The 10,621-nt window shown below is 41.7% G+C and overlaps 1 long non-coding RNA gene across 1 annotated transcript; it reads left to right on the top strand.

The window, feature by feature from the left end:
• Positions 1–504: 504 nt before the first annotated feature.
• Positions 505–9,109, top strand: LOC139036291 (uncharacterized). The gene is made up of 2 exons (XR_011489008.1): positions 505–2,250; positions 8,687–9,109. It is a non-coding gene; the product is annotated as an uncharacterized lncRNA (long non-coding RNA).
• The last annotated feature ends 1,512 nt before the right edge of the window (positions 9,110–10,621 follow it).

Genomic DNA, 10,621 nt, shown 5'->3' with positions numbered 1-10,621 from the left:
TTTAACTGCTGTCAGCTCACTGATTAAGATTATTTGAATATATTTTCCACTTGGATTACAAGCTATTATCATTTAAGAATGATACAAAATATAATTTAAGGCTTTTAAAAATCATTAACAAAAACAGAAACGTGTATGATAGTGTTGCTCACATCTTCATTTTTTCTTTTAGCTGCATGTTTACTTAATGTAAGTCTAGGTATTGACCAGCAAAAGCATAGCTGAAAATGTGAGTGAAATCTTAGACTATTTTTGATGAGCTACATTAAATCAATAATTTCTTTTGATAATGTAAAAACACTAGATACTGTGAGAAGAAAATTTGTCATCAAAACTGTGGAAACTTCCCTGTACTCATAGTGAAAGTGAAAGTCGCTCAGTTGTATCCGACTCTTTGCAACCCTGCGGACTACACAGTCCATGGAATTCTCCAGGCCAGAATACTGAAGTGGGTAGCCTTTCCCTTCTTCAGGGGATCTTCGCAATCCATGGACTGAACCCAGGTCTCCCGCATTGCAGACAGATTCTTTACCAGCTGAGCCTTAAGGGAGGCATAGTACTCATAAGTGGAATGTAATTAACTACCACTTATATTAATTTCCATTATTTATGCAATCTGATAGAGAAATACTTCGGAGCAAAACGGGCTGTTCTCATGAAGGAATGGAAATATAATAGAATCAATTAATTCTCATTTAGTAGGATATGAATGTCCTTCAACTTGTTCTTTTTAAAACAGGACCAAATTATTGAAATAATCAGTATAAACACAGCAATGTTAGATACAATTAGCAATATAAATGAATCACATACCATCCAAGACTTCTATAGAAATTTGAAGGACAAACTGTCCCAGTATTGGCTGAAATGCATAATCTGTAAGTCCATAGGAATCATTTACAATGTAGTCATTCAAAGATTGAATCATTTATGTGTTGTGGTTCATAAATACTTAAACACAATATTCTGTGCCCTCAAGGAACTCTGCTAATTGTAATTCATTCATAAATATGGCTCTACAACACCCAAGATATATTAGTAAAAATTTTCCCATAGAGCCATACTTATGAATGAATCATTTTTTGTATCATATTTATGAATGAATTACAATTGTATGTATAATATGATCCACAGTCTGGTAGGTGGGACCTCACTCTTTCACGGCTGGGGCCTGGGGTTCAATCCTGTCAGGGAACAAAAATACATTCCTCAAGTGTGGCATGGCCAAAAAACAAAACAAAACCCCAAAGGCTTATGTATAGGAAAAAATATATAGTATACACCAAAATGGGAATAAGATTACAGGGAACTAAGTCTTTCATTGCAAATTTATCTGATAATTTTTTTTTTTTTTTTTACAATTAGCATGCTATTTGGGGAAAAATAGTTTTAAATAAGAGAAAAGAAAAGTAACTCTGGAGGAAGCTCTGTGCACTAGAGAACAGGGGATTTTACATTCACACTGAAAAAATCTAAAAGGCTGCAGTAAAATCACAACTCAAGTACAGGATATAATGTATTTCATGACAATTCATCTTAAAAGATTCAGAAATTTTAGTTGATGCCATGGCTGGCACCACTATAGACCGGGTCACTAGGCCCATGGAAATAAGTGAGAGGGAAGCCACACGTGGAGCAGACCAGTTCCAGCAGACACTGCACTTGAAATCAAGGACAGGGATAAACCACTGAAGACCACCAGCCTGCTTGCTGAGCGGCTGCTTAATCAATCCATGCATCCATAAATAAATGGTCATTGTGTATGTTGGGAATGTTGGAAGACTATTTAATCCACTGAGCTATTGAAACCAAAATGACTTGTGAAATACTAGTCATTTGAAGGAGACTAGAAATAAAGCCCCCCAAAATCTACAGATTTCACGTGTGTGATTCTCACACATGTATTTCAGCAAAGACAATCATAGATGTGTTTCAGATATCTGATGGTCATCTCTTTAAATAATGGGTAGATTTGTTTGTTGTCCTGCAGGCAGAGTTATCAGAAGGTACAGGGAAGCAGACTTCCATTTAAGATAGAAAAGAACTTGCCTATTTAGTTCACTACTGAAACTGCTGCCTTGCAAAGAAATGAACTTCTGGTCCCTGGAATTGTTTTAACTGGTGTTTTTTAAAATGTAAGTTTTGTCCTTATTCAGGTATGGTGAGCAGGGGACTACTGCCATTGAAAAAAGATAGTTTGTTACGGTTCCGAAGAGGAGAGGGCACGCCATGCCACACAGGGATCCACAGGTAAGCATCAGAGTTGGTCAGGAGGCAGAAGGAGCAGGGGAAGGTGTGGGCCTCAGCCCCTGTGGTTCCCAATGGCAAGGCAGGGTTAGCACACTCAAGATTGTGTGCTGTGTGTGTTCAGGCGCTCAGCCGTGTCTGACTCTGTGCAACCCCAGGGACTGTAGCTCTCCAGGCTCCCCTGTCCATGGGATTCTCCAGGCAAGAGTACTGGAGTGGGTTGCCATTTCCTTCTCCAGAGAATCTTCCCGACCCAGGGAAGAACCAGATAGAGAAAGTGGGGGCTCTGGTTTGGTTGGTTTGCAAATGAAAGGCAGGTTCTGGGGTGAGTTGTTTGCTGTCTCTAGGAATTAACTAACCCTGAGTGCAGCAGTCCTTCCTCTGACAGTAAGGCTCCAGGAAAGCATCAGGAATACAGAAATAAGAAAATATAATTAATACAGAAGCTAGAGGACTATCCCAGAGACATAAATAGGGCTCCTCCTGTGTTAGAGACCGAACTAGATGCTTTCTAAAACTCTGTGATTCCGATTCACTCAGACTATTGCTGAGTCTCCAGACAAGTTAAACTGAAGGCAAGGAAATAGGAGATGTGGAATCTTCAGGGATTATGTAAGGATTCGTCACATTAAAATTCGTGTTAATTCTGGAAAGCGGTGCTGCTGTGTGCTCAATTGCTGAGTCAGTCATGTCCAACTCTTTGTGACCCCCCATGGACTATAACCCTCCACTCTCCTATGTCCATGGAATTCTCCAGGCAAGAATACTGGAGTGGGTCGCCATTTCCTACTGCAGGAGATCTTCCTGAGCCAGAGATCAAACCTGCGTCTCCTGTGTCTACTGCGTTGGCAGGCAGGTTCTTTACCACTGAGCCACCTGGGAAGTCCAACCCTAATAGTAGAGGCATCCTGTTTGTCTTGGATGATTCAGTGCTTCCACTACTTCTGCCACTCTGAGATCCAGTATCCCCCTTAGAATCAGAGAGACCATATCAGTGGTGGTATCTTTTACCTGACTTACCAAGGGGAGCAACCACAGAGCTGTCCTTTGAGAGAGCTGGCAGGGGCTCCACTCATGAAAGCATTCACTCAATGCTTTCACGAAGCAGATACGCTTTGGCCTTGTCATGGAGCAGAGTTGGGGGTCAGAACTGAACAACAATGTGATGAGAGCAGTGAAGAAATATTTTGCACCATCTTCTGGGCTCTGTTCACAGTTGAATAACTTTTCCCTAATATTATGGGCTGTTTAGATGTAGACTTTTTAGAGCATGGCAGAAGATTACAGAAAGATATTAGGATATTTCTTGAATCAAAGCCTCAGAAGGGCCAGAAACCAGAAAGGTTTCTGGATTCTTCAGCTGCCTTCATCCATGTCTTTTCTTTTTAAGATTCTGCCATCACTATGCCCATGTTTCCCATCCTCAGTCTTGGGTCTCCCCATTCACATTCTAGAAAAAGAAGCCAGTTTCTCTTCTGTTTTATCAATTTTCCTGGAGCCTCCACTGACCAAAGCCAAATTCAGTTTCAATTCAGTTTCAGATTCAAAGGCATGCTTTTAACTGGCCTGCTTAGCAAGTATTTTGAAGAGCAAAGAACTTTCACATCAGTTTCCACAAATGCATCCAACATCATGCAGTAAGCTGGGAACAGTGCTTGGGGAATTACCCAGTGGTATGTATAAACCTGAACAGGCTGTACTCACAAGGAAAAATATGTGATTTATCTAAGCATAGTAAATACTTCAGAGTTTAGATTTCAGAAAAGGAATGTCTCATGTAAACAGTAGCAGTGGCTATCCCTATAGCAAAATTTCTAAGCATGAGAATACGTCAGATTTTTCTAAAGAACATTTGCTCAGTCATAGAAGAGGGAAGAAATTTGAAAAACATATTGCCCTCTCTTTTCTCATGTCCTTTTCTTTACCATAAAATTACTGTGCACTGAATTTCAAGACCAAGGCCATGTCATTAAAGCTGTCGAATTTTGCAAATTCACACCATGACAGTTTGGTGTTCCTCGACTGGCAGACTTCTCTCTGGCCAGGGGTGGAACCCAGGAACCCTGCACTGGCAGTCTTAGCCACTGGACCACCACAGAAATCCCAGCCAGACCTTCAAAGGGAAAATGCAAACTCTTCCATGCAGTAGGTGAAACAGAATTGTGCTCTGTTAACTCTGTCTTCACTTTTGCCTACAGAATGTGGAGTCCTTGAAGTGCCTGGCATATATCGTTTTTAAACCAGCTCTGTCATTTCAAAACCAGATGGTAGGAATATTTGCCGAGAAGAACATACCTGAAACATTACGTTCTGATCCATGGGTAGTGAGGATTCCATTTGCCTGTTCTCTTCCACTTGGATTTTGGGCCTTATCCCTGTTGTACCCCCTGATTAATACTTATTTTCTCAGGGTTGTGGTCTCGTGGTTTTTGGATGTCACTTCTTCCCAAGCGACTTACTATCTCTGCATCTCTAAGAGGATCCCAGCAACTTATGCCCTTCCTTTTTTCCTTTTCCCATCTACTAAGTGGCTCGGATGGTAAAGAACCTGCCTGCAATGCAGGAGACCCAGGTTCAATCCCTTGGTCCCAAAGATTCCCTGGAGAAGGAAATAGCCACCCACTCCAGTATTCCTGCCTGGAGAATTTCATAGAGGAGCCTGGTGGGCTACAGTCCTTGGAATTGCAAAGAGTCAGACACCACTGGACGACTGTGACTTAAGTTGACTGCACTTGAACTCATAGATCTTTCAGTCCCTGGATTCCTTTGTTTCAATCAGTGGAGCTTCCAACCAAACTGGCGCACTAACTCCTAAGCAAGCCAGACCTCCATGCTGGCCATAGAGTTAACTTGGAAAAACTGTTCTAACTTCCAGACCTTTATGAAAATCAAAGTGAGTTAGACACTCCTGTAGATAAACTGTCTTTATTTTGATTAGTATTTGGCTGGTATATAATTTTGCACTCATTTACATACAGCCTTTGCATTTTCCTTATGCTTTAGGTTCATCTCTTGTTAACAGCACATACTTGGATTTTTTTTTCCATTTATTTTTATTAGTTGGAGGCTAATTACTTTACAATATTGTAGTGGTTTTTGCCATACATTGAAATGAATCAGCCATGGATTTACATGTGTTCCCCATCCTGAACCCCCCTCCCACCTCCGTCCCCATCCCATCTCTCTGGGTCATCCCAGTGTACCAGCCCGGAGCACTTGTCTCATGCATCCAACCTGGACCAGCGATGTGTTTCACCGTAGATAATAAACATGTTTCAGTGCTGTTCTCTCAGATCATCCCACCCTTGCCTTCTCCCATAGAGTCCAAAAGTCTGTTCTATACATCTGTGTCTCCTTTTCTGTCTTGCATATAGGGTTATTGTTACCGTCTTTCTAAATTCCATATATATGTGTTAGTATACTGTAATGGTGTTCATCTTTCTGGCTTACTTCACTCTGTATAATGGGCTCCAGTTTTATCCATCTCATTAGAACTGATTCAAATGAATTCTTTTTAATGGATGGGTAATATTCCATTGTGTATATGTACCACAGCTTTCTTATCCATTCATCTGCTGATGGGCATCTAGGTTGTTTCCATGTCCTGGCTATTATAAACAGTGCTGCGATGAACATTGGGGTGCACGTGTCTCTTTCAGCTCTGGTTTCCTCAGTGTGTATGCCCAGGAGTGGGATTGCTGGGTCATATGGCAGTTCTATTTCCAGTTTTTAAAGGAATCTCCACACTGTTCTCCATAGTGGCTGTACTAGTTTGCATTCCCACCAACAGTGTAAGAGGGTTCCCTTTTCTCCACACCCTCTCCAGCATTTATTGCTTGTAGACTTTTGGATAGCAGCCATCCTGACTGGTGTGTAATGGCACCTCATTGAGGTTTTAATTTGCATTTCTCTGATAATGAGTGATGTTGAGCATCTTTTCATGTGTTTGTTAGCCATCTGTATGTCTTCTTTGGAGAAATGTTTGTTTAGTTCTTTGGCCCATTTTTTGATTGGGTCATTTATTTTTCTGGAATTGAGCTGCAGGAGTTGCTTGTATATTTTTGAGATTAATCCTTTGTCTGTTTCTTCATTTGCTATTATTTTCTCCCATTCTGAAGGCTGTCTTTTCACCTTGCTTATAGTTTCCTTTGTTGTGCAAAAGCTTTTAAGTTTCATTAGGTCCCATTTGTTTATTTTTGCTTTTATTTCCAATATTCTGGGATGTGAGTCATAGAGGATCTTGCTGTGATTTATGTCGGAGAGTGTTTTGCCTATGTTCTCCTCTAGGAGTTTTACAGTTTCTAGTCTTACACTTAGATCTTTAATCCATTTTTAGTTTATTTTTGTGTGTGGTGTTAAAAAGTGTTCTAGTTTCATTCTTTTACAAGTGGTTGACCAGTTTTCCCAGCACCACTTGTTAAAGAGGTTGTCTTTTTTCCATTGTATCATACTTGGGTTTTTAAAAAAATCCAATGTTCAGTCTTTTTCTTAAACTGATTAATTTAGTTCATGTATATTTGCTATAATTATTTTTATATTTGAACCTGTTTCTGTGATCTTAATATTTTATTTCAGTGACTCACTTTTTCTGTACTTACTGTTAACCCTTTCTTTAATAAGTATATATTCCCCCTGGTGACTCAGACGGTAGAGAATCTGCCTGCCATGCAGGAAACCCAGGATCCATCTCTGGGTAGGGAAGATCCCCTGGAGAAGGGGATGGCAACCCACTCCAGGATTCTTGCCTAGAGAATCCCATGGACAGAGGGTCCTGGCGGGCTACAGCCCATGGGATTGCAGAGTTGGACACAACTGAGCAACTAACACTTTTACACCCCTAATATATAATATATAAAGCAAGGCTTTACTATACAGTCATATCTCTTTGTCTCTAACCCCAGACCTACATTACATTACTCTGTGTGTGTGCATGCTAATTTGCTTCAGTTATGTTGGACTCTTTTGTGACCTCATGTACTGTAGCCCACCAGGCTTCTCTGTCCATGGGATTTCCCAGGCAAGAATACTGGAGTAAGTTGCCATTTCCTCCTCCAGGGCATCTTTCCCACCCAGGGACCGAACTTGTGTCTCCTGCAGGTTACACTGATACATTGGCAGAAGGGTTCTTTACCACTAGCACCACCTAGGAAACCTACATAGTATTATTACCTACACTTTAACGCCAGTTTATGGGAAATATATATTCTTTTTTTCTTTAGTCATAGCTATTCTTTGGCCACCTCATGCAAAGAGTTGACTCATTGGAAAAGACCCTGATGCTGGGAGGGATTGGGGGCAGGAGGAGAAGGAGACGACAGAGGATGAGATGGCTGGATGGCATCATCAACTCGATGGACATGAGTTTGAGTAAACTCCGGGAGTTGGTGATGGACAGGGAGGCCTGGTGATTCATGGGGTCACGATTCATGGGGTCGCAAAGAGTCGGACACGACTGAGCGACTGAACTGAACTGATTCTTTTAAGTCAAACCGATTTTACCAGTATCTCTTGCAGCACCTACTAGATTTTCTCCCCACTTATTTTAAGCTCGTTGTACAAAACAGTTTCCAGTGTAGTCTTTGTGTGATAAATTTTCTGGGGACTTCAGTGCCTGAGAATATTTTTTAATCATGTGCTGCTTTTGGTGGCAGATTGGACAAAGGAAAGAGACTGGTTCTAATTTCTGTTCCCTCAATATTTTGAAAATACTACTCCACTATTTTTTTTTCCTCTCTCTCTCTTTTTTTTTTTGTCATGTGGTATTTTTCCCTGACCAGGGATTGAAACCATGCCCTCTGCAGTGGAAGCTCAGAGTCCTTACCACTGGACTGCCAGGGACTTCCCTCCACTATTTTCTTGAATCAGTTGTTGGTATTGAAAAATTTGATGCCATCTGACTTCTCTTTTTGCGATCTTCTCTTTCCCTCTACAGTACTTTAGAATTTTCTCTGCTTCTTTGAAATTCTTAATTTTACTGTAAAATATCCTGGTGTGGAATTTTTTAATTATTTCCCCTCTATAACTCTTTCAGTATTTCATCATTTATAAGTTACAGAAAATTATCTCAGTTTTTCCTCGAACACTTCTTCCTCTTCATTTTTATTTTTCCTCTCTTTCTAGGACTCTTATCAGTCACATGATAGTATTCAGTACTTCTATTTCTATCTTCCAAATAACCTAGCTTTTAAAAAATATTTTCTATCTCTTTGTAAAATAAAATAAAAAATATTTTATATCTCTTTCCTCCTTCCTTCTGAAAGATTTCCTTCACCTGGTCTCCCAAGTTGCTAATTTGTTCTGCAGCCCTATCCATTCTGTTATTCATCCACCGATGTGTTCTTTTCAACTATTATTGATATATTTTTCACATCTAAGATTTCTTATGTTTGTTTTCTTGTTTTTGTTTATATTGCCATATATTCCTTTATCTCTTTTGAAGGACAGTTTTGCTGGATATGGCTTCCCCAGTGGCTCAGATGGTAAACAATCTGCCTGAGATGCAAGAGACCCAGGTTCCATCCGTGGGTGGCGAAGATCCCCTAGAGAATGAAGTGGCAACCCACTCTAGTATTCTTGATTGGAGAATTCCATGGACAGAGGAGCCTGGTGGGCTACAGCCCATGGGGTTCCAAAGAGTCAGACGTGATTGTTAGACTAACGCTACAACTACTACTAATCCAATATGAATGGTGTTTTTAAGAAAGAGGACATGCATACTGAGAGTGAAGACAGCCATCTACAAGCCAAAGAGGACTGGAAAAGTTCCCTCCCTCGGGGCCCTCTCAGGAATAACCAACTCCATCTTATTTCAGACTTCTAGCCTCCGGAATTGTGAGATGATAAATTTCTGTTGTTTAAACCACCCAGGCTGGAGTTTTTTGTTATAGGAGTCTTAACAAATGGGCTTCCCTGGTGGCTTAGTGGTAAAGAATCCACCTGCCAATGCAGGAGACACGTTCGATCCCTGGGAAGATCCCCTGGAGGAGGAAATGGCAACCCACTCCAGTATTCTTGCCTGGGGAATTCCATGGACAGAGAAGCCTGGTAGGCTACTGTCCATGGTTTCACAAAGAGCTGGACATGACTGAGCGACTCAACAACAAGCAGATTAACAGAAATCTCAGCTTTGGCATGTTTCAACTGTGCAAATACCTTCTTTTAGGGTGCTTCAATTGCCTCACCAGAAAAACAGAGGATAAACCTTCCCTCGCAGGGCTGCTGAGAAGTTTAAACAAGATAAGGTTAAGTGAAGAGCACCCACTTCCCACACTGGAACAGAGTGAATGCTCGGTAAATATTACTTGAGTCTTTCCTGCTTGAAGAAACCAAGTATTTCTTTCAGTTTACCCGACCGTGGTCAGCTCGGCAGCCTGGGGATGCACCTGGTACCTTTGACAGAATCCGCTCGAAGCCCTAGGAAAACACAGGGAAAGGCATTGACAGCTTTGGGCGTCCTCTCTTCACTTTCTGCCTTTGGCCAGGGTTGCCCCTAAGGTTTCTATTCCGCCCTGTTCTGGAGGGCGGCCTCTAGGGGGCGCGCTGTCTTCAGAACTCCAGCCTGGACTCGCCTCTCGAGAGGAGGCAAGGCGGCTCTGAGGGCGTGCCCCCAGCTGTCCGCCTTCCTCCCCACGCAGTTTGCTCGCTGTAACTCCGGAACGGAAACTCCACACTTTCCAGGCCTTCGATGAGGGCGCACTGATGCCCGATGTGCTATATCGCTTACTTTGGACAGACCTTTCTCACAACTAAGTTAAGGCTCAGAGATGTTAAGTAACTGACCGAAAGTCACACAGCTAGCGGACTAGAACCCATCTCTTCCCGACTCTAAAAGCAGCAAAACATCTTTGTGGTCCAAGAAGCGCCAAGTGTTCAGTTCTCCAAACGGAGCCAGATGACTTGCAGACCTAATCATGGGCCAACCAAAAGACCCCAGGGACAAGAAAACCAAAACAGCCTTTATTAATACTGTCCTTTTCTCCTTGGAACTTGCTTCTGCAGCCCTGTGTCTCTGCCTCTCTGCATCCAGTGGTGATTTTTTTTTTAAGCTGCCCTGACTCATTCTGAAAGTGAAGTCATTGGAGGTTAATTCCTTTTCCTTCTTTTCTCCTCAGATGGTTGATTTTCACAGCCATTCCAAGACAGTGTAGGAGCAAATGTTTTAACTGTTTATTGCCTCCACTGAAGGAGTCGGGACACAGTAAAAAACAACAGTAGTGACTGCATGTAATTGATGGCTGATGTCTACACTGCTGGGCAACAGCAGGATTTTTCCTCTGAGACATAATCTCCCGTGCCAGAAAAAATAACCAGTGTAACATGATGTTCCTTGACACTGAATTTGTACTCCAAGTCTGTCCAGGTGATATTCCCCAGC

Source organism: Odocoileus virginianus, chromosome 8 (genome assembly GCF_023699985.2).
Source record: "Odocoileus virginianus isolate 20LAN1187 ecotype Illinois chromosome 8, Ovbor_1.2, whole genome shotgun sequence".
In the NCBI taxonomy this organism is placed as follows: domain Eukaryota; kingdom Metazoa; phylum Chordata; class Mammalia; order Artiodactyla; family Cervidae; genus Odocoileus; species Odocoileus virginianus.
The sequence above is the reverse complement of the archived record's forward strand: the minus strand, read 5'-3'. Positions and strand labels throughout refer to the sequence as shown.